General features: G+C 40.3%; 1 protein-coding gene across 3 annotated transcripts in view; it reads right to left on the bottom strand.

Moving 5' to 3' along the window:
- The window catches only part of TMEM200C (transmembrane protein 200C), a 99,247-nt gene that overhangs the window by 8,812 nt on the left and 65,253 nt on the right, over positions 1–25,182 (bottom strand). The window contains exon 1 of one of the 3 annotated variants that reach the window (XM_056518514.1): positions 20,582–20,678. The exons of the other annotated variants lie outside the window; for them this stretch is intronic. The gene's annotated coding sequence lies outside the window, so the exon portion shown is untranslated. Of the gene's footprint in view, positions 1–20,581; positions 20,679–25,182 lie in introns of those variants that run through there. 3 annotated transcript variants of the gene reach the window in all.

Genomic DNA, 25,182 nt, shown 5'->3' with positions numbered 1-25,182 from the left:
TTTTAATATTTTGTTGTCTTTCGGCCGCAACATAACAAAATGTGAACATGTAAAAGAGCCTGAAAACTGTGCAGTGCTAAAAAAAAAAAATAAAAAAAAAAAAAAACATTTGTATGGCCATGTTATTTTACAGCTAATTTTAGGGTGCTGGAAATATTTTACCTTGTATCGTCCTCTCAACATATCTGCATCAGTTGCCTCATCTATTTGGATTCTCTGCATATCCAAGGTTGCAAAAAAAGACATAAAATATGAACATCCGATTTATGTATATGGAAAACTTTTACAGCCCATTTAATTGAGAATTAACACTTTATTGCCACATGTCTGGGAGCCGAACTTTAAAGCGTACCCGTCAGATCAAACAATTTTTTTTTTAAATATAATACTCAGTACCTAATCCTGACCATGTACATCTCATTTTTATGTGTCTAGCACCTTTATTTTTTTTTTTTATTACACTTCTAATTTAGATCACTAGTCTGATTTCCTCCCAAAGCTGACAGTGGGAGGGTTTTTCCTCCAGCTGTGAGCCCTATGCTTACAGCTGTCAATCAAGGAAGTGTGTCCATGACATAGGTGATGACGCATGGACACAGCAGGACTAGTATGTGTCCAAGCAGGCGGGGGGGCAGTTGTTTGACTGGCTTTTTCAGTATGAAATACTGAAAATGTTCTAATTAAAGCAATTGTAAAACCTATTGGTTTTGCATGCTTTACAACATACCAAAAGTTTTTGTATCTGACAGTGCCCATTTAACCACTTTTTTTTACTGGTTTTGGTTGCAGCTCATGTATTAGACTCTTGGTCTTCCTTTTAATCTCTACTGCTAACAGGCAAATTACTATTAACATTAGTATAAAAGCACTCTATGTTTGCTCCTCTAAAAGACTTATGTTGATAAACAATTAAATTTTATGAATGATACTAGCAGACCCCATGAAGCCATGTCTGGACCCTATTCTTACTCATGCACTCTAGGGCAGCTGAGTCACGCTGCTCCATAGTTCATTTTCTGGGAGGCTGCGTTCATGAATTACAATGTGGAGGATGAAATTTTGTAAGCCTTCAAAAGTAGGTCACACAGGCTTATAGTGATCCCCAGCTGCTACAGAAACAATGGTAAAACACAAGAGATCACCATGGTCTTGTGGTCCGACCGAATTCAAAAAAGGCACCAATTTTTCAGAAGAAAAAAGCATTTGAGAAAAAAGATAATAACAATACATTTGTTTCTAATTCACAGTTGAAGTTTTTTTTCATTTATAGTTGATAATTCTTTACACTTTATTATATTCACACTTATTCATAGTCTCTAGCTTATATTTTTTTCCAGTTCACTGGAGAATAGAGAATAACATGCTTTAAGGTTTCCCTTTTTATATTCGAGATGTAAATCAAATGTGAGATAAGTAGTATACAACTGCATGTGTTTCCATACCAAACCATGGTACATGCCACATTTTTTTTGATAATTTTGTACAGAATTCAACAGAATTTTATAAAATCAGAGACACAGGTACAATAAGGCTTCTAGAAAACCAGCACCTCCCTCAACACTAAGCCAAGTGAGGAACGCTATAGAGCAGTACAGTATATAAAAAATGTTTACAGTCCCTGGCAAAAATTGTACAATCACCAAACTAAGAGGATGTTCTTGCAGCTTTTTTTTACTTAGTAGCAAAATATAAAAATCAGATATGATACAATTCACATATGAGCTGAACATTCTGGCTTTGTCATATATATCTCTTAAACAAAAGGTAAATTATAAATGGCAGATGGTTTTACAGATGAAGTAGAGGAAAGAAATATGGAATCTTTAAATGTAAAGGGGGTTATCCAGGAAAAAAAAAATTATATATCAACTGGCACTAGAAAGTTAAACAGATTTGTAAATTACTTCTATTAAAAAATCTTAATCCTTTACTTATGAGCTTATGAGCTTCTGAAGTTAAGGTTGTTCTTTTCTGTCTAAGTCCTCTCTGATGACACGTGTCTCGGGAAACACCCAGTTTAGAAGCAAATCCCCATAGCAAGCCTCTTCTAAACTGGTCGTTTCCCGAGACACGTGTCATCAGAGAGCACTTAGACAGAAAAGAACAACCTTAACTTCAGAAGATCATAAGTACTGAAAGGATTAAGATTTTTTTAATAGAAGTAAATTAAAAATCTAAAAAAGTAGCCCCTCTAGGCTAGCATCAGTTGCCTGATACAGTGATGAAATGGTAAAAACGATGACTGGATCGTGCTTCAATTATAATATGAAAGTGCAAATTTAAATGAAAGTCACAATATAAAATATATATAAAATAATGTATACAATAACTCCTTGAGACACAAGGGCCCTTGTGCCGAGGAAAATTACAATATAAAACTTATACAAACACCAATAGCTAGCATTGAGAATTTTGGCAATACAATATTACTTTAAATCCGGCCTCCGATATTTCAAATTAGGTTAAATGTCCCTTAAAAGGTATGGATTCCAATTATTATACGTAAGGTACGTCAAGTCCCATATAGATTTACATTTATTTTTATTTGTATAATTTTTATTTATTTTTTTATTTAATTATTTTTTTATTTAATTTTTTTTTTATTTTTATATGTTTTTATTTTTAATTTTATTTTTATTTTTATATTTTTCATTATCTATATATTTTTATTTATTTTTATTTTTATTTTAATTTCTATTGTTATTTCATTTTTATTAATTTTTTAATTTAATTAAATTTTTAAGTTTATTAACATTAATATATCATTGTGCTTCTTTATATTTTATTTCATTTAATTTGATTTAATTGTTTTTATTTCTATTTTTATTTTATTTCTATTTAATTTTATTTCTATTTAATTTTATTTCTATTTTATTTTATTTCTATTTTATTTTTAGTATTCCTATTATCTATTCCTTTTCTTTATACTTGTATATATACTGGTTCACACTAGGCAACCATGTCTGCTATTGCCTTCCATTCACACGATGCAATGGTTAGGTTGTGAATGCGAATTTCCATCGCATCATGCAAAACTTTTATATTTCTTATGTTTAGAGCCTCTATTTAACTTTATGATATATATAGTCGATGTTCTTATATGTTTTTTGCCCATTGTGAATTTGTTGAAACTATCGCTAAAACCAATACACACAATGCGATAACGCAAGATCCGCAAGTATGTACTGACTTACGAGTGCATACTAATACCAGTTCGGGTTTTACACATCAAACCCCTCCATAGTGATCCATTCCTAGTTTTTGAATATCTTAAGTATCACCTTTACACAATCTATTTGATTATGATCGGATGAATATATAGTAGATCTGTTGCTTCAGAGATCATGCAAGCCTACTGAGGAAAGGGGTGTGTATAAAGCACATGTGAGCCCTGAAACGCGTCTAGGTATAAGAATATTATACATCACTGCTACCTGACTATTCAACAGCAAACTCCGATCCAGTTCTGCTAAGCAGTACACCATTCCCGGGACCATCTTCCAGGCAGCATTGCCCAGCGCCTGTGACGTCGTCCACCATCGAGTTACCTAGAAGTCCGCACCTGCTTTATCGTGTGGTTACCATCTGCAGCGAAACATCAGCAAGCGGCTATCATTACAGCTGGTCTGTGGCAGGCAGACCGCCGCGAGGACGCATGCCAGCGTCTGGTACCACCTAACCGTGCGGACTCCACATTTCCAACTCAAGGTGACTTTCTATCGGGATGTATTACAGACTGGTAACTATAATTCACCTATTCCACGTTTAAAATTTTGAATCTATATCCTATATGGGACTTGACGTACCTTACGTATAATAATTGGAATCCATACCTTTTAAGGGACATTTAACCTAATTTGAAATATCAGTGGCCGGATTTAAAGTAATATTGTATTGCCAAAATTCTCAATGCTAGCTATTGCTGTTTGTATAAGTTTTATATTGTAATTTTCCTCGGCACAAGGGCCCTTGTGTCTTGAGGAGTTATTGTATACAATATTTTATATGTATTTTATATTGTGTAATAAATTTGCACTTTCATATTATAATTGAAGCCCGATCCAGTCATCATTTTTACCATTTCATCACTGTATCAGGCAACTGATGCTAGCCTAGAGGGGTTGGCTACTTTTTTAGTTTTGTTTCCCCTATCATAACACCAGGTGTAGGTGTACAGCCCTCTTACCTCGGCTAGTTAATTGTGAGCTGCACATCCCCAGTTTTTACCCATTTAAATAAAAAATCTGTTTAACTTTCTGGAGCCAGTTGATATATATATAAAAAAGTTTTTTCCTGGAATACCCCTTTAAAGCAAAAATTATGAAATTATCACTGGAAAAATTCCAACAACAACTTTACTGCTCCTTTTTTTTGACGGCCTGAAATCTTCGAGACATAGACTTCACTAATGATAAACAGTATACTATATCAGGTTGGTTCCATTTTTCTTGAAGAGTGACTGACAGACCAGCTTTGCAGGATGGCATTGATCATACACCAATTTTTTAATAATTCACATAATATTTCTTCAATCAGACTGAGATCTGGATTGTTTGCTGACCATAAATTTGAGTAGATATGTCTTTTTCTGTCACATGCAAGTAAATAGAGAAAAATGCACTAGGCACTGCTAGCCTACTATGTACAGGAGCAATCTGGAATATACTGTTGCGGTGTGGGGTGCTATTCACCGACCGCAAGATATCATAGTATATCCAGTGTATCCAGCTTGCAAAGACCGAAGCATTACAAATCTTGAACCATGCTGTTTTGACAAGCTACGACTCCGGTGTGGTGAGTGCATTCATTATCTACTGTACATGTCTTTTTCTGTGTTATCATCCTGTGAAAAATGTGTTTACCTATATCATAAACGAGTATGAAAATGTGATTGTTTCCTTAAGACATTATCTTTCTATGTTTTATTAGAATGACACCAGACAAAAGTTCTAGCGTTATCTCAATGGCCAACAGATTGGTGATTCATCACTGAAAATCACTTTAAATACAATCCTCCACACTTCATGATTACTTCTCTTTAGCCCACTGTAACCTTGCGTCCTTCTATTTAGGAACTATTGTTGTTTATTTTTGTCTTTACTATCTGCAAATCCATTCTAATCAGTCAATTTCTTAAAGTTCTATCATACACATTGGATTCTGTGCCCATTTCTTTTGGCGCACATTTACCATTTTCAATGCATATTGCATATTCTGATGCTTTGACATCATCCATGCAAACCTTCAAAGCTTGCAAACCCTTTAATCACATTTTTAGTTAAATCGTAATTACCCTAAATATATAATTATGTATCCTCCCCTTTAATATCCAATTTTTTGATATTTAATAGTATTTGTTCTTTTGGCTGGGAGTTAAGAGATCCTTTGCAGATCTGTGGTAATACCTTGCAAATACGGTAAAAATGAAATAGAAAAGTCAAACAACCTGTGACTTCTTGTGTTGCAGCTAGTGCATACTGAATCATAAAGACTGATAAAGATAGTATTGTTTAATCTTTGCATTCCAAAATGTAATACTTTGTTCATTAATTTGGGTGCTGCTTTATGTCAGGTACGAGTCTCTAATATCAGTTATTCACTAGATGTGTTCAACAAAATCTTTCATGGTCTACTTTCAAGTTTTCCTTTTATAACCTCACCATTTTTTTTAAACCTGCTCTTAATATTACATGCAGCAAACTGAGAACAACTAGCATCTTTTGCCAAACTACATTTCAAAGTATTATAATCCTTTCAATTGTTTTGATTGAAAATTGTCTTAATAGTGCTGGAGTTTCGTTCAGTTAGCCAAGTCCAACAGCCTAATAATGTCTATAAGCATTTTCCTGTTATATGCAATTAACTTGTGATTCCATAACCTTCCCCTCCTCACGATATTATTTCCTCCAAAATGACAACATATGCCCATAATTAAAAAAAAAAAATTTTTTTCATGAAGTCAGAATGTTCAGCTATTAAAGGGGTACTCCCGTGGAAAACTTTTTTTAAAATCAACTGGTGCCAGAAAGTTAAACAGATTTGTAAATCACTTCTATTAAAAAAAATCTTAATCCTTCCAGTACTTTTTAGGGGCTGTATACTAAAGAGAAATCCAAAAAGAAATGCATTTCCTGTGATGTCCTGACCACAGTGCTCTCTGCTGACCTCTGCTGTCCATTTTAGGAACTGGAGAAAATCCCCATAGCAAACATATGCTTCTCTGGACAGTTCCTAAAATGGACAGCAGAGGTCAGCAGAGAGCACTGTGGTCAGGACATCACAAGAAATGCATTTCTTTTTGGATTTCTCTTTAGTATTCAGCCCCTAAAAAGTACTGGAAGGATTAATAATTTATAATAGAAGTGATTTACAAAACTGTTTAACTTTCTGGCACCAGTTGATTTAAAAAAAAAGTTTCCACGGGAGTACCCCTTTAAACATTTATTGTATTGTGTCATGGCTATCATTTGTATGTATATAATGTTTTTAAATTTGGTGCCTAGCTTACTGAGCACCTGTTCTCCCAACCATTCATCACTATGCTGCCCCTCCATAGCACCTGTGTCCAATGCGAGACCCAGTGTCATGTGATTCTATGTCACTGGGTCTCATACTGAAAACTATAGGAATAGAGCAATAGGCTCCCTATCCTAAGGCATAGTTATATGTGGCTGGGAGGGGGGAGAATGGGTGCTTGGAAAGCTTTTGTATTTGGGCACAAAATAAAATATGACAGTGTTGCACTATAGTCGTTTTTCATAAAGGTAAAAAAAAATCATTGGAGGTATGCTTCAAGTTACTACATTGGCCTGTATGCCCTGTCACTCAACCAAAATACACTGTAACCTTGTTTGTATCTATATCTGCTTCCTGCGTCCTCTCAATGCGGTTCCCAATAGCTCAGGCTGTAGTTTATGGGAGCACTGAACATACAGAGCATGTTACAGATTCACGCTTTCTATTTTTGCAAGCTTCGTGTTTTTTAAACCATCATACTTTGTACTCTATAAAGAGCGAACATTATATGAGGGAAATTCTAATAACCTTACAAACCGTGAGATTAAGTACGGCGGGTTATAAATGCTGATATATCACTTTTAGGTTACAGTTTCTATATGCCTCAATACATACAAAGAAATGGTGTGTGGATCTTAAACCTTCTCAGTTAAGAAACGTTATTCAGAATGAAAGCTGACTAATGCATTATGCGCAATCTAGTTTTGGAAAAACATTATAAAACCAACATATTAATATGTATGTAGCTGAGATTACATTACATCCAAATACACAAGCAATGTGCTCTAAAATTGTCTGTAAATTCCCATTGGGATTTGACAAATATATACTAAAAAATATGCTTCCGCTCTATATAAACTGTCATCAGCCAAAAGTAGTAACATTTAGCCGTTGGTGTGCTGGGAGTTGTAGTTTTACAACAGCTGGAGGTACACTAGTTGGGAAAAACTGATCTAGATTGTCAACATATGCCTTACTTGTACTAGCTGTGCTTTATAAAATCAATAGTAGTTTTGCCATGTGGTCATAAGCTAGAAAATACACTACTGCTCCGCAGCCACATCATGTATGGTCACCTGTATTAGAGCTCTCTCCTGGCATTAGCTGTAAATAATGACAGCAAACAGAGGTCTTTATACCTGGGAAGCACCATATCTAAGCCCAGGGAGAGAGCTAGAAAAGTCTACATTAACCTGACAAAAATTTCACAAATGGCCTATCCAGAGGCACCCCGCCGATCAGCTGTACAGCGGTGGTGCCCCAATGTAAACAACTTAGAGTCGGAAGCCTAGGCTCTGTATATTATGTTGTGGCCACAGAAGGGTACTGAAGGGCGGCTTCAGTTCACTTCAATGTTGATACCCCACCGATCAACTATTGATTAAACTGTGAATAGGCATCAATGAATTTTCCCTGGGAAAAAAAAACCTTTAAATGGGCACTGTCAGAATTAAAAACGTTGTGCATCTTAGCACAAGATTAACCATTGTAATATACGCTATGAACAAATTGCACTTTTTTTTTTATAGAAATGAGGGCTTTTAAAAAGTCCACTAGGGGTCCCCATACCATCTAGAACTTAATTCTGTCCCGCTGTAGCATCATCTTTGTCCCAGATGAAGCATGGCCTGGAATAAAGTCCAATTAGTAAGGGTGGGACTAGTACTTCTCTGTGCTCACTCCTGTCCAGTCTATCAAATGCAGCATGAGAACAGAGAGGAGGGGTAAAAGAACAGTTTGTATTGATTGGATGAAGAGACCCAGCACAGCACATGTAGCAGACTCAGTAATTACATGGTGCGTGAGGGTGGGCTCAGTGCATGTTTCAAACACGCTGCTTCCTGAGCAGTGGATGTCAGAATAAATAAGCAGAGGAACAGAGGGATTTGTGAGCCAAATAGAGAAGCTAGAAACATTATAAAATCATGTAAAGAATCTGCATGACCTAGTGAGTCAGATATATAAGCATTATTTTTTCCTATGATATGACAGGTACACTTTTATCTGCTATGTCTTATAAATGTTAAGGTGAAGTAGAGAACATGTACAGAGGCTAATCAGCCATATATATATATATATATATATATATATATATATATATTCTTTGTCTGTATTGCACATACGGGGGAGTGGCTACCTCCATGTTGGCCTTGCACCCCACCCACCTCTATCAGGTGTGTATATAAGGTGTCTTGGATGTTCCAGACCCTGCCATGCTTACTGAATTGTTCCCACAGAGGCATATTCACAGTGTAGGGTCCGTCCCAATGAGGCCACCTTATCGCGGTGGGACGGTCCAAGCTATTTGACCGCCGGCGGAGACAAATTTGCGAGCTAAGTGCCTCACTATTTCATAGTTTCACATTTGCATCTATTACACCATAGCTGTATAGCTCTCCATGTTTTAACTGCATATTCATGTTTCACCTATATCCTTGTGCTGGCAGTGTGCTGCTGCATTGTTCTGTTGCTGTATATCTAGCCTAGTAGCGTGCACCTGTAGGCCAGGTCCATATAATAGTTTGGTATCAACTAAAGTGCTGGCTGACTTATTCTTTGTCTGTATTGCACATACGGGGGAGTGGCTACCTCCATGTTGGCCTTGCACCCCACCCACCTCTATCAGGTGTGTATATAAGGTGTCTTGGATGTTCCAGACCCTGCCATGCTTACTCAATTGTTCACACAGAGGCATATTCACAGTGTAGGGTCCGTCCCAATGAGGCCACCTTATCGCGGTGGGACGGTCCAAGCTATTTGACCGCCGGCGGAGACAAATTTGCGAGCTAAGTGCCTCACTATTTCATAGTTTCACATTTGCATCTATTACACCATAGCTGTATAGCTCTCCATGTTTTAACTGCATCTTCATGTTTCACCTATATCCTTGTGCTGGCAGTGTGCTGCTGCATTCTTCTGTTGCTGTATATCTAGCCTAGTAGCGTGCACCTGTAGGCCAGGTCCATATAATAGTTTTGGTGTCAAGTAAAGTGCTGGCTGACTTATTCTTTGTCTGTATTGCACATACGGGGGAGTGGCTACCTCCATGTTGGCCTTGCACCCCACCCACCTCTATCAGGTGTGTATATAAGGTGTCTTGGATGTTCCAGACCCTGCCATGCTTACTGAATTGTTCACACAGAGGCATATTCACAGTGTAGGGTCCGTCCCAATGAGGCCACCTTATCGCGGTGGGACGGTCCAAGCTATTTGACCGCCGGCGGAGACAAATTTGCGAGCTAAGTGCCTCACTATTTCATAGTTTCACATTTGCATCTATTACACCATAGCTGTATAGCTCTCCATGTTTTAACTGCATATTCATGTTTCACCTATATCCTTGTGCTGGCAGTGTGCTGCTGCATTCTTCTGTTGCTATATATATATATATATATATATATATATATATAATAATAAAGTACATGATTTTTTTGCTGTGACAAAAGCATAGGTAGTGCATTTAATTTTCCCATGAGGAAAATAGGTGGACCTAAGCGCAGCAGAAGTTTATATCTAAACTATTGATTTTATTGATTCACAGATTGTAGACTGAAATAGCATGATGTTGAGCGAAGTTTAGCAAGGAAACAATGATGCATTTGCCCCATAGCCTCTTTTCTTTTTAGAGATGACATTGAAAAATGTTGATGGATCCTTCAGCGCTTTAACAAATCTACTCCGTAATGGAAGGTCAGGAAATAGTTGCAACCATAGTTATACAAACATCAATCCTTCATGACTAGTTAAATCCACATTCATTCGTATTATAAATATGTAGTTGTTCCTCTGAAGAAAATGTAAATGATTGCAACATTTGTAAAAAAATAAAAAAATAAAAAATAAAAAGGAACCTTATTTGACAGATAAAGCAGAGGAAGGCATACATAATAAACAGAGCTCTGTCCTCACCAGAAAATACAAAGGTTAATGGTATTCTACCTGGACACAGACTAGTATTTGTCATCCACAATGTGTTCTTTCCAGGAGGAAAATACTAAATAATTTTATGTAATTATATATAAATATATATATATATATATATATATATATATATATATATATATATATATACACATATATGTGTGTGTTTATAACTTAACCCCTTAAATGGGCACTTAGCAGGGTAGCACCGCGGCATGCGGCAACTATTGATTTCAACAGGGGGGGAGCGAGGTTCGGGGTAGCGCCGCAGCGCTAACAAAGTAATTGCTTTCACCACAGGGTGCCTCCAGTTATTTCACCACTACAACTCCCAGAATGCCCTGACAGCCAGATGTCAGGGCAAGCTGGTAGTTGTAGTGGTGAGGCACCCTGTATAGTGAACTAAGGGCGGAAGTGTCGGCCCCAGCAGGCATCAGTGACGTTGTGCCTGCTGGGGAAGTCTGCCTGGTAGTGAGCATACTACCAGGCAGACAACAAAGCCATTTTAATATAGTAAAAAAATAAGTAAAGGCAGGGAGGGGGTTAGGGATAGATGGGCAATAGGCAGGGACAGAAAAAAATGGATGGTGGGAGCTACCCTTTAAGGACACAGGTTTATTTCATTTTTGCACTCTCATTTTTTTCACCTCACCTTCTAAAAAACCCTTTTAATTTTCCACCTACAGACCCATATGAGGGCTTGTTTTTGCACCACTAATTGTACTTTTTAATGACATCCATCATTTCACCACAAAATCTACGGCAAAACCAAATTGTGGGCTTTCGATTCTATGCAGAGCAATTTTCAGTAAAAATGACACCTTATCTTCTATAGGTCCATACGGTTACAATGATGCCCAAATTACCATATTTATCAGCGTATAACACGCACTGGCGTATAACAAGCACCCCCATTTTAACAGGGAAATTTAAATAAAATTATAAAATGTAAAAAATAAATGACTTGGACTAAATGCCACATCATCCCCCCAACATCGTTTTCTTCTGCACCTCAGTTTGGTCCCATCCCCTCCAGTGCCACATCATTCCTTTCCTTTTATCAGTCCCTGTGCCACATTTACCCCTCTCATCGCCACCCCCCACGTCTCATCATCCCCCCCATGTCTCATCATTTCCCCCTGTCATAGACCACCATTAGCCATACAGACATTAAGCCTTTAGTGCCTCCCCATCATAATTTCCCCGTCTCATCATCCCCCACTCTGTCTCATCATGCCCCCCATCATTCCCCCCTCATCATTTCCCCGTCTCATCATCCCCCACCCTATCTCATCATCCCCCCATCATTTCCCCCTGTCTCATCATCCCCCCACCCTGTCTCATCATGTCCCCCATCATTTCCCCCTCCCTCATTATTTCCCCCTGTCTCATTATTCCCCCACCCTGTCTCATCATGTCCCCCATCATCAGTACATGTGGATAGTGCGGGAGAAAACAAGTGACAGTTTTCCTTTAAAGCAGAGCGGAGAGGAGATGCCGCTGGTCACTGATTTAAAGTGGCCGCGGCCGTGCTGCTAATACTTAACAAGCAGCCGTTGCTGCTGCCGCTTTAAATCAGTGACCAGAAGATTTATCGGCGTATAACATGCAGGCAGGATTTTTGCCTTAAATTCAAGTTTTAAAAGTGCCTGTTATAGCGCCGATAAATATGGTATATAGGTTTGATTTTGTTTTACTTCTTTTAAAAAATTATAACTTTTTGTAGGAAAATTTGCATCTTTAAAACTGTCCTCTTCTGACCCTATAACTTTTAGATTTTTCTGTATACAGTGATGCATGAGGGCTAATTTTTTGCACCGTGATTTGTAGTTTTTATTGGTACCATTTGTTTTGATGGGACTTTATGAACATTTTCTATACCTTTTTTAGGGTATCCAAAGTGACCAAAACTATGCAATTCTGGACTTTTGTATTTTTTACATATACGTCATTGTCTGCACGGTTTAATTAACATTATATTTTGATAGTTCGGACATTTATGCACGCGGCGATACCACATATGTTAATGTTTATTTTTATTTACATATGCTGTTGTTTTTTAATGGGAAAAGGGGGGTGATTCAAAGTTTTATTAGGGAAGGGGTTAAATCATAGTTATGAAATATTTTTTTAAACTTTTTTTTTACACAATTTTTCAGTTCCTATAGGGGACTATTACATTCTATCATTAGATTTCATGCACTGTTCAATGCTATGCCATAGCATAACATTGATCAGTGTTTTCGGCACTCCATTGTTCCAGCCTGCTGAGACTGACTGGAGCCTTGTAGAACCAATAGGACAGTGAGGAGGTAGGTAAGGGCCCTCCCACCATCTTCTCAGCTCTGCTGAGCTGCCGGGAGTGTTTTTGTAGCATTTTACACGTCGCAATCAATTTTAATCACGGCGTCTAAAGGGTTTATGCTAGGCATTGGCCCAATCGCCAGTGTCCAACATTAGCCACGAGTCCTGGCTGCTGATAGCAGCCGGGACCAAAAGTATATGAAGCGAGCTCAGCTCCTGAGCTCGCTTCATAGACCTGCTGCACGACTGCGCCATATATTTACGGCGCAGGTTGTCAAGGGGTTAAAAAATGGATGCCCATTTTGCTCTCCTGATCTGTGTTAGCGTAAGTAAAATCTGAAAGATGATCACCCAGACTGGTTTTAAAGGGAACCTTTTATATACTGACTAAACCACGAGTCATTGGGGAGGTAAAGCTGTCAACAAACTCGATGGTGTGGTGGACACTGTTAGCGCATAGGGCTGATAGCAGCCATTACTCGCCAGCTTTGAAGAGACCGTGCATTATCGGATTATTGGCAAGGTAATTGCCGATACCGAAAATGTGCAAAATCGTGAATATCGGCCGATAATATCGGCCAAACCGATAATCGCTCGATCCCTAGAGTACATTGATTCAATACACTGATCACTGCCGTGGGCCCACGCTAATGATGTCCGGCATTAGCGTGGGTCCTGGTTACTTATAGAAACCGGGACCCACCGGATATGATGCACGCTCACCTCGTGAGCGTGCATTATATATGGGGACGCACATATGGACGTCCATAAACGTCCATATGTGCTAAGGGGTTAAAGTCTTGTAGTGGGCACAGGCATACATGTACGCCCAGCATCCTTAACCACTTAAGGATGAAGGGCGTAACTATACACCCTTGTCCAGCTCCCTTTCTATAACACGGGCCAAGGAGCTGAGCCCATACCATAGTGGGGTGGTCCTGGCGGCTATCAGACGCCGGGACCCTTTGCTAATGCCAGACATCACTGATTGCAGAGATGTCCAGCATTAACCCCTTAGATGCCACGCTCAAAGTTGATTGAGGTGTCTAAAATGTTAACAAAAAACATCCCAGAGCGGAGCTAATTGGGACCACCAGAGTCAAAATGCCCTTACCTGCCTACTCGCCATCTAATCGGTGGCTCGATGCTCCTGGAAGCCTCAGCAGCCTGGAGCAATCGAGTGCCAATAACACTGATCAGTGCTATGCTATGGCATAGCATTGAACAGTGTATACAATCTGAAGATTGCATGTAATAGTCCCCTTAGGGGACTATAAAATAGTGTAAAAAAAGTTTAAAAAAATAAGGTAATAAACGTGATTTAATCCCTTCCCTAATAAAAGTTTGAATATCCCTCCTTTGCCAATAAAAAAAATATATAAATATGTAAACAAAAATGACTATAAACATATATGTGATATCACCATGTGCTTAAATGTCCGAACTATAAAAATGTAATGTTAATTAAACAGCACGATCAATGGCGTATATGTAACAAAAATACCAAATTCCACTTTGTGTACCCTAAAAAAGATTTATAAAAAGCGATCAAAATGTCCCATCAAAACAAAAATGGTACCGATAAAAACTAGAGATCCCAGCGCAAAAAATAGTCCTCATATAGCCCTGTATACAGAAAAATAAAAAAGTTATATGGGTTGGAATGGGACATTTTTAAACATGCTAATTGTCATACCAAAAGTTATAATTTTTAAAAGAAGTAAAACAAAATAAAACCTATAAAAGTTGGATGTCATTTTAATTGTATGGACCTACAGAATAAAGATAAGGTGTCATTTGTACCAAAAGGTTCTCTGCGTAGAATCAGAAGCCCCCAAAAGTTTAACCCCTTAAGGACCAAGGACGTATCGGTAAGTCCTTGGTCCTGCTCTCCCGATATAACGCGGGGTTACACAGTAACCCCGCGTCATATCACGGCGGGCCCGGCGTCATAGTGAAGCCAGGACCCGCCTCTAATAGCGCACTAAAAGTGAAAGTGAAAGTTGCCGGCTAGCTCAGTCGGGCTGTTCGGGATAGCCGCGGCTAATCGCGGCATCCCGAACAGCTGACAGGACAGCGGGAGGGCCTCTACCTGCCTCCTCGCTGTCCGATCGCCGAATGACTGCTCGGTGCCTGAGATCCAGGCATGAGCAGTCATGCGGCAGAATCGTTGATCACTGGTTTCTTATGAGAAACCAGTGATCAATGATGAAGATCAGTGTGTGCAGTGTTATAGGTCCCTATGGGACCTATAACACTGCAAAAAAAAAGTGAATAAAGATCATTTAACTCCTCCCCTATTAAAAGTTTGAATCACCCCCCTTTTCCAATAAAAAAAAAAACACAGTGTAAATAAAAATAAAAATAAACATATATGGTATCACCGCGTGCGGAAATGTCCGAATTATAAAAATATATCATTAATTAAAACGCTCGGTCAATGGCGTGCGTGCAAAAAATTCCAAAGTCCAAAATAGTGCATTTTTGGTCATTTTTTACATAATTAAAAAATGAATAAAAAGCGATCAATAAGTCCTATCAATGCAAAAATGGTTCCGTTAAAAACTTCAGATCACGGCGCAAAAAATTAGCCCTCATACCGCCCCATACACGGAAAAATAAAAAAGTTATAGGGGTCAGAAGATGACAATTTTAAACGTATTAATTTTCCTGCATGTAGTTATGATTTTTTCCAGAAGTCCGACAAAATCAAACCTATATAAGTAGGGTATCATTTTAATCGTATGGACCTACAGAGTAAAGATAAGGTGTAATTGTTACCAAAAAATGTACTACGTAGAAACGGAAGCCCCCAAAAATTACAAAACTGCGTTTTTTTTTTCAATTTTGTCGCACAATGATTTTTCTTTCTGTTTCACCATAGATTTTCGGGCAAAATGACTGACGTCATTACAAAGTAGAATTGGTGGCGCAAACAATAAGCCATCATATGGATTTTTAGGTGCAAAATTAAAAGAGTTATGATTTTTTAAAGGCAAGGAGAAAAAAACGAAAATGCAAAAACGGAAAAACCCCGATCCTTAAGGGGTTAAAAATGGCAATTTTTTTTAATTTAGTTATTTTTTCAATTTTGCCCCACAAATATATATATTTTTTTGTTTCACCAATTTTGTGGTGAAATTATTAATGTCATTACAAAGTACATTTGGTGGCACAAAAAAACTATTTCTCATATGGGTCTGTAGGTGGAAGATTGAAAGTGTAATGATTTTTAGAAGGTGATGTGGAATGAAAAAACCTGATATCCTGAAGGGGTTAAGAGCAGCAATATGTAATTACCAATAAATGTACTAGACAGGTACCTGATACTCAGCATAGGTTAACAATTATTCCCCATATCGTGAATGTTAAAAACCTATTTATATATCCATGGAGTACTGTAGTGCACATTTTTATTCTTCTTCTGTGCCTGGGCTACAAAAAGTAAAAAAAAAACAAAATTTGCTGCAGCCAGCGATATGCTGAGCGCAGTATGACTCACTGTCCCCAGGAAGCGGAAGAAGACAGGCACTGGAGTACCAGGACACGGATACCGGCACAACAGGGAAACGTTGGCAGGTGAGTCAAATTTTGTTTTTTGCAGCCCAGGCACAAGGGAAGATTAAAAATTTGCACTACAGTACTCCTTTAGAATAACAGACTAAAAATAAACCTATAGTATGACAGTGGTGAAGTATAAATGGACAACCATCAGAATAGATATGTAACTAATATATATAATTACAATATTTTACTCTGTTTCCATGTGGCTTCCTGACTAATGTTTCATTGGATAATAATCATATTAAGACCTCAATGTGCTACCAGATACTGTAAATTACATTACAGCGTATTAATGATGAAAAGGGCTGCATAATACATCTGTGAAGCTATGAATTGTGATATGTACAGACTAGAGACAGATTCCTGTCTGCACACCACGCAGTATTGAAAAATCTGCAAGGTGAACATAGATACAGTCATTTCCTGCAGTAACAATATAGACAGCAAATGTGTTTCTAACACTAATGTTCTTATTGAAACATGTAAAAAGAAAAAAAAAACATTAGTCTTCCTGCCCCACTTTTGTATTACAGCATACCACCTGCCAAATATGAAAACATGTGCTCTTGGATCCTTATGTGGAGTAACTACAGTCTTCCTCTAGCTAGATCAGCCAAGAAGAAGCAGCTTCCTGGTTGCCATATTAACTCTCAAGAGGCTCCTCTTCCTCTGTCAGCTTTCGCTAGCAAACCAATAATTGTGACACAACCTTCCTGCTCCCATTCCTCTAACCACAAAGAGACATCCCTGACTAAATCGGTCTGTAGCTACAAAATAGATCCTGTCAAAGGAAGTAAGATCATGTACCTTTTTATATTCTCAGTGTTGGGAACAAGCTAAGATAAAGTGCCTGAATGCAGGACACTATAAACAGAAGATCCAAGATAACAGGCCCTGTGGCAGGGGCACCAATTATTACCCATAATCCACCAAAGAAAACATAAAAGCACCACATTTCAATTACAAGTGACCAGTTGCTTCCTTACATGTATGATTTAGCAAATAAATGTATTTCTCATTATTTAAAAAAATCATAAAATAAGATAATTCCTTCCTAAGAATCTATGATGTTCCTCTCTTATCTTTCCTAGAAATGTATAAATAAATTGAAAACTTAGTGTTCACAGTTGGGTGTATCCCTACTAAATCTTCTGTTGTCTATAAGTGATGACAATGTCCCACATTGTGTAGAGCCACACTCCTTTCATTTTACCTTCTCTATCATATGCGAAAAGATCATTTTAATAACAGAGCCCATTTAAAGCAGAGGGGAAGGATCTTAAAAAAGTCTACAGTTGAAAGCTCAAGACAGCAGACACTTGGCATCTTTTACCAGTGCCTAAAAGTGGCAGAATAACATTATGTTATACTTGAGAAGACATCAAGGCAATTCATGCAGCTTACAACAAAAATTCCCCTCAGACTTCTGGACATCCAATTCCGATGCCAGCCAATCTGATGAACTGACGGGTTCCCGTTCAGTTAATCGTCCAACACCTACCCCAGGTCCACTCACTTTAGGAGTAGAGTCCGGACGGCAGAGGGTAGAAAGGAAAATAATACTGCAACAAATAGAAAGGGAGTCTCTTGGAGGGACTAGACACTATTACGGAACCTGACAATGTTATCAACCTGTCAGAAGTCTCCCTTTCAGCGGACTGTGTATCTCTACTCTCCAAAGGTCTTCGGACTGGGTGAATCGTTTGATTTCACCCAGTTCGAGGTTGATATGTACAAAGCCACCTGTAAAATAGCACTGTATAAAATGTTTAATAAAAATGAGCAATCTCATCAGCATAAAGGATGTAAACAGGGTGAAATGCCTGCCATCATAGGCCCTTTAGAGTTTTCTCCGATCCTTGGTGCCACTGAAGAAGATTCTACAGCTTTAGACATCCTGTGTCATTTGGCAGATCATGATGATTGTGATCTTGCTAATCCCATGGTGGATGTGTTGCCCTTTAACCCCTTAACGACAATGGATGTAAATGTACGTCATGATGACTTGGTACTTAATGCACCATGACGTACATTTACGCGGCGCCATGACTGCGAGCACCGGGCGGGTGCACGCGTCATGCGTGGCAGGTCCCGGCAGCTATCAGCAGCCAGGGACCTGCCGGTAATGGCGGACACCCACGATCGTGCGGATGTCCGCCATTAACCCCTCAGATGCCATGATCAATACAGATCACGGCATCTGCGGCAGTGCGGTATTTTCTATGGATGATCCGATCGCCAGCAGCGCTGCGGCGGCGATCCGATCATCCAGCATGGCAGCCGGAGGTCCCCTCACCTTGCTCCAGCCGTCTCCCGGGGTCTTCTGCTCTGGTCTGAAATCAAGCAGACCAGAGTAGAAGATCACCGATAATACTGATCAGTGCTATGTCCTATACATAGCCCTGAACAGTATTAGCAATCAAATGATTGCTATAGATAGTCCTCTATGGGGACTATTAAAGTGTAAAAATGAAAGTAAAAAAAGTTTTAAAAAAAGTTAAAAAAATCCCCTCCCCCAATAAAAATGTAAAATGTCCTTTTTTCCCATTTTACCCCCATAAAGTGTAAAAAAAAATTATTAATACACATATTTAGTATCGGCGTGTTCGAAAATGTCCGAACTATTAAAATATTATGTTATTGATCCTGTACGGTGAACGGCGTGAACGTAAAAATAAAAAAAAGCACAAAATTGCTACTTTGTCACATTTTATTAAAAAAATAATGAAAAAATGTATAAAAGTTTTATAACCACAAATGTGGTATCAATAAAAAGTACAGATCATGGCGCAAAAAGGAGCCCTCATACCGCCGCTTCTACAGAAAAATGAAAAAGTTATAGGTAGTCAAAATAGAAGGATTTTAAACACTTATTTGGTTAAAAAGTTTGCGATTTTTATTAAGCGCAACAATAGAAAAGTATATAATCATGGGTATCATTTTAATCGTATTGACCCACAGAATAAAGAACACATGTCATGTTTACTGTAAATTGTACAGCGTTAAAACGAAACCTTCCAAAATTTGCAAAATTGCGGTTTTCTTTTTAATTTCCCCACACAAATAGTATTTTTTTTTTTGTTGCGCCATACATTTTATGGTAAAACAAGCCCTCATACTGTGGATGAAAATATAAAAGAGTTACGATTTTTAGAAGACGAGGAGGAAAAAATGAAAAAAGCAAAAATAAAATTGGCCTGGTCCTTAAAGGGGTACTCCGCCCCTAGACATCTTATCCCCTATCCAAAGGATAGGGGATAAGATGTCAGATCGCTGCGGTCCCGCCGGTGGGGAGCCCCGGGATCCCTGCTGGGGCACCCCGCTATCATTACAGCACAGAGCGAGTTCGCTCTGTGTGTAATGACGGGCGATACAGGGGACAGAGCAGCGTGACATCATGGCTCCGCCCCTCGTGACATCACGGCCTGTCCCCTTAATGCAAGTCTATGGGAGGGGGCGTGATGACCGCCACGCCCCCTCCCATAGACTTATATTGAAAGGGGCGGGTCGTGACATCACGAGGGGCGGAGCCGTGATGTAACGATGCTCCGGCCCCTGTATCACCCGTCATTACGTGCAGAGCGAACTCGCTCTGTGCTGTAATGATAGCGCAGTGCCGCAGCAGGGATCCCGGGGCTACTCAGCAGCGGGACTGCGGCGATCTAACATCTTATCCCCTATCCTTTGGATAGGGGATAAGATGTCTAGGGGCGGAGTACCCCTTTAAGGTCAAAATGGGCTTGGTCCTTAAGGGGTTAAAGGAGGTAATCCCTCCAGATTTTTTCATCCTATCCCGGCAGGCAGTTCTATTGATCTGTTTACCTGTGCTGTGGATCGAGAAGTCAAATCCTTGGTGTACTCCAAGGTTAAGAGAAATCTATCCACATGTGAGATCTCAAATAATACATGCAAATAAAGGAGGCAGCATTGTAGTGCTGACTGCTGCAGTCTATGAGCTAGAAAAATGTCTATTAGGCTACACAGCCACTTATAGGCTTCTCCCAGCCAATCCCACACCTAAAACCATAAATCAACTCAGATCCTTTTTGAGAGAAAAAGGCAAGTTAGAAGAAAAACTTCTTCCTACTTACCCCTGGCATGCCAAGTGGCACTATCTCCCTAAGTTGCATAAGTCGCAGAGCCGACCCCCTGGCCGCTCTATTGTGGTGGGGATCGGCTCTGCGACCAAGTACTTATCTCAATATATAAAATGTCTTCTCAAACCTTTTTTACCTTCCAGCCCCACTTATATAAAAGATACAGGTGCCTTACTTACTTATCTTAATGGTCTTCCCTGGCAGGCTACGTTCAGATTGGCATTCATAGACGTCGAGAGCCTGTACACCTGCATCCCTCATGGTGTGGGTGTACAGGCTGTCTGTGAGTTTCTCCTTGAAACAGAAAAGACAGAGAGTTTAATTTCCTTTGTCTGTGACTCTCTTCACTTTATTTTGTCTCATAATAAATTCAGGGACAGGGAGGACTGGTATAGTCAGGAGACTGGCACTGCAATGGTCACACCAGTCTCCTGCACATATGCCAATCTGTTCCTCGCTGTCCTTGAATGCAGATACATTTTTTTCCGAAAAGAACCCCTTTGTACAGTACATCAAACTTTTCCTGCATTATGTGGACGACATACTGATCGCCTGGGACGGACCAGAGTAGCTTTTCCATGACTTCGTAGCTCACCTAAACACAGTGAATACAGAGAATATGTTTTTCACTGCTGTGTTTGGTGGACTAGAACTCGACTTCCTAGACATTAAACTTAGTTACCATGGGCTACCGAAAACCCATAGCTCGTAACACATTACTCCACTTCCATAGCTCTGACCCCTTTCATGTTAAAAAGAGTATCCCCTATTCCCAGTTCCTAGATAGGAAAGCACTAATAAAAAATACTAGAAAAAATAGAGGACCGCAACAAAAGAGATCCATCCTTTCTATTGCTAATTCCAAAATTAACCATGTTGTTGCGAAAGCTATTTGCCGCAAATATTGGAGGTTCATGATGACCTCAAAGACGTGACTAAGAACCCTCCATTAGTCACCTATAGAAAAAATACCATTAGGCGATAAATTGAAGAAGACGGATAAGCATAGCAGTAAAAACGACAAGGGGTCCCAATGGCTTACTATCCCTTCAGGTCTTGTTCCTTCTGTACATATAACTGTGCAGGTAGAAATGTTAAATTGGAAAGTTATGCCCACTGTGTAAATGAACTGATCACTTTCCACACCACTTATCTTGTGTATGCTTTGATTTGCCCATGCAGTTTCTTCTATGTGGGCAAGACTATCAGGCAGCTCCAGGTCCATGGTCACTAGATCCGGTGCCCCTTAATGGAGGGGATCGGCATTCCTTATTGTTACAAAGAGAAGCCCGTTGGATTGCCAAATTAAAAGCCGTTGGACCCTTAGGGCTCAATGACTGCAACTATGCAACTAGCTTAATTCCTTTTTGTAAACATTGTCTAGATCTTTTTATACATATTGCTGTTTAAACGTTTGTTCCACTGCCCTCATTGATCACATGATTTCACAAGCATCCAGGTTCTCCCTGGCAACCGTTGTACCCCATATTACATGCATGGACGTCAGCGGAAGCCACACACCAGCTAGAGGAAGTGCGTCACTACATGAAACAGTCTGCCCCGTAGTGTTCCCGCCCGCCCCACCATCCTCCTGCATGGCCGAGATCTACCACTAGCAAGCAATAAAGTCTATACCTGGATGGTGAGTGCCATCGTCTGTCTTCCTTTGTGCATGTATGGCATACTCTGTTGTATATACTGAGCACCACCGCAATCCAGTTACCGCATCCTGCCATTGTTCCTCCACCTGACAACTGGTATACCCATCCTAGTGACGTAGCTGCCAGGCCCCACTACTCTTTTTGATATATCATGAAGCTTACAAGTGGAACTGTACGGAAAACTCTGGCCAGAAAAAAGGAAGTGTGGATTTCAGATTGTGTTCTGTGAGATTTTGCCACCCCTTTTCTTCGTATAAAAGTGGCAGTGAACTATACGAGGTACAATCTGTCACAGGGGTCAGTTGCTGGCAACACAGGAATCAATAAACATGTGCCATTCTGCTTTTATTACTCTGTGCTATTCACTGCAACAATAAATCAGACTGAAGTTTAAGAAATGTATTCTCTCTGCACCATGGAGAACCTGATCACTCCACGCTGACTGGAAAGCTTAGTATTTCAGCGAATATACTACAGTCTCATTCACTGGCAATGAGTCATTAAACCTTCCCGATACTGTAGATGCCAGTGATGTTTCTCTGCACTGCTCTACATAGCTGGTGGGGCATCAAGTGCTGGTTATGTATTGTCTCCCCATACTTTTACACACATGATGCACATACAAGGCTTAATTTTGTCAGATGCAATTTATGTACGGATAATATAAATTAAAAGACAAGGAATAAATAGTCACAGGGCAAGAAGATCTGCAACTTAACCTACTGACAGGCTTAATATTATTAGCATTTTAAAGGGATTGTCCAGGATTAACCCCTTAAGGACTGACCTCTTCTTCACCTTAAAGACTGAGCCCTTTTTTGCTATTCTGACCACTGTCACTTTATGCATTAACCTGTTGGGGATGAAGGGCGTATGCATACGCCCTTGCGTCCTGGTACTTAAGGACGAAGGGCGTATCCATACGCCTGTGGGAATTTCGGCCCCCGCCGCGCGCCGGGTGGGGACCGGGCCGGGGTGACTGCTGATATCTATCAGCAGGCACCCAGTGCAAATGCCCAGGAGGGTCATTAGACCCCCCCCATGTCGGCGATCGGCGCAAATCGCAAGTGAATTCACACTTGCGATTTGCGCCGATTCCGGGTCATTACGGGTCTATGGTGACCCGGTGACCCGGAATAGAAGGGGAATCGCGGGTGTCTAAGACACCCACGATCCCCCTAAAGCGATAGGAATGAGGTGGCAGAGTTGCCACCCCTCCTATCTCTGCTATTGGTGGTCTAGACGCGACCACCAATAGCAGATCTGGGGCGGGGTTTACTTTCGTTTTCCCCGTCCTGCCCTCCCACAATAGGTGGGGCAGAACGGGGAAAACGAAGAGGAGCGGCGCCGGAGTCCACTTACCCCTCCGGAGGCAGCGGAGCGACGGGGATCGGCGGTCGGCGACGAAGATCTGCGGCGGCGTGCGGCAGAAGAGGACGGCTCCCGGATGCGACAGAAGCCGGTGAGTAGTTGCCTAGCAACATCTAGAGGGCTACAGTCTGAGACCACTATAGTGGTCTCTAGACTGTAGCCCTCCAGATGTTGCAAAACTACGACTCCCAGCATGCCCAGACAGCTGTTTGCTGTGTGGGCATGCTGGAATTTGTAGTTTTGCAACAGCTGGAGGTCTGCAGTTTAGAGACCACTGCACAGTGATCTCTATACTGCCCTCTAGATCTTGCAAAACTACAACTCCTAGCATGCCCACACAGCTGTTTGCTGTCTGGGCATGCTGGAAGTTGTAGTTTTGCAACATCTGGAGGTCCACAGTTTGGAGATCACTGTTCAGTGGTCTCTAAATTGTAGCACTCCAGATGTTGCAAAACTACAAATTCCAGCATGCCCACACAGAAAACGGCTGTCTCGGCAGGCTGTATTTGCGTACCTCCAGCTGTTGCATAACTACATCTCCCAGCATGCCCTTCTCTGATCAGACATGCTGGGAATTGTAGTTTTGCAACAGCTGGAGGCACACTGGTTGAAAAATACTGAGTTAGGTAACAGAACCCAACTCAGTATTTTCCAACCAGTGTGCCTCCAGCTGTTTCAAAACTACAACTCCCAGCATGTACTGACAGACCGTGCATGCTGGGAGTTGTAGTTTTGCAACAGCTGGAGGCTCACTGGTTGGAAAATACTGAGTTAGGTAACAGAACCTAACTGAAGGTTTTCCAACCAGTGTGCATCCAGCTGTTGCAAAACTACAACTCCCAGCATGTACTGACAGACCGTGCATGCTGGGAGTTGTAGTTTTGCAACAGCTGGAGGTTTGCCCCCCCATGTGAACGTACAGGGTGCATACACACGGGCGGGTTTACAGCAAGTTTCCTGCTTCAAGTATGAGCTGCGGCAAATTTTTCGCGGCAGCGCAAATTCCTAGCGGGAAACTCACCGTAACCCGCCAGTGTGAATGTACCCTAAAAACACTACACTACACTAACACCTAATAAAGAGTAAAACACTACATATACACCCCCTTACACTGTCCTCCCCAATAAAATTGAAAAACTTATTGTACAGCAGTGTTTCCAAAACGGAGCCTCCAGCTGTTGCAAAACAACAACTCCCAGCATTTCCGGACAGCCACTGATTGTCCAGGTATGCTGGGAGTTTAGCAACAGCTGGAGGCACCCTGTTTGGGAATCACTGGCGTAGAATACCCCTATGTCCACCCCTATGCAATCCCTAATGTAGTCCTCAAATGCGCATGGTGCTCTCTCACTTTGGAGCCCTGTCGTATTTCAAGGAAACAGTTTAGGGCCACATATGAGGTATTTCCGTACTCGGGAGAAATTGCACTACAAATTTTGGGGGGCTTTTTCTCCTTTTACCCCTTATGAAAAGGAAAAGTTGGGGTCTACACCAGCCTGTTAGTGTAAAAAAAAATTTTTTTTACACTAACATGCTGGTGTTGCCCTTTACTTTTTATTTTCACAAGAGGTAAAAGGAAAAAAAGACCCCCAAAATTTGTAATGCAATTTCTGCTGAGTACGAAAATACCCCATTTGTGGGCGTAAAATGCTCTGGGGGCGCATAACAAGGCTCAGGAGTGAGAGCGCACCATGTACATTTGATGCCGAAATTGGTGATTTGCACAGGGGTGGCTGATTTTACAGCGG

This window comes from Hyla sarda, chromosome 5, assembly GCF_029499605.1.
Source record: "Hyla sarda isolate aHylSar1 chromosome 5, aHylSar1.hap1, whole genome shotgun sequence".
Lineage (NCBI taxonomy): Eukaryota > Metazoa > Chordata > Amphibia > Anura > Hylidae > Hyla > Hyla sarda.
The sequence above is the reverse complement of the archived record's forward strand: the minus strand, read 5'-3'. Positions and strand labels throughout refer to the sequence as shown.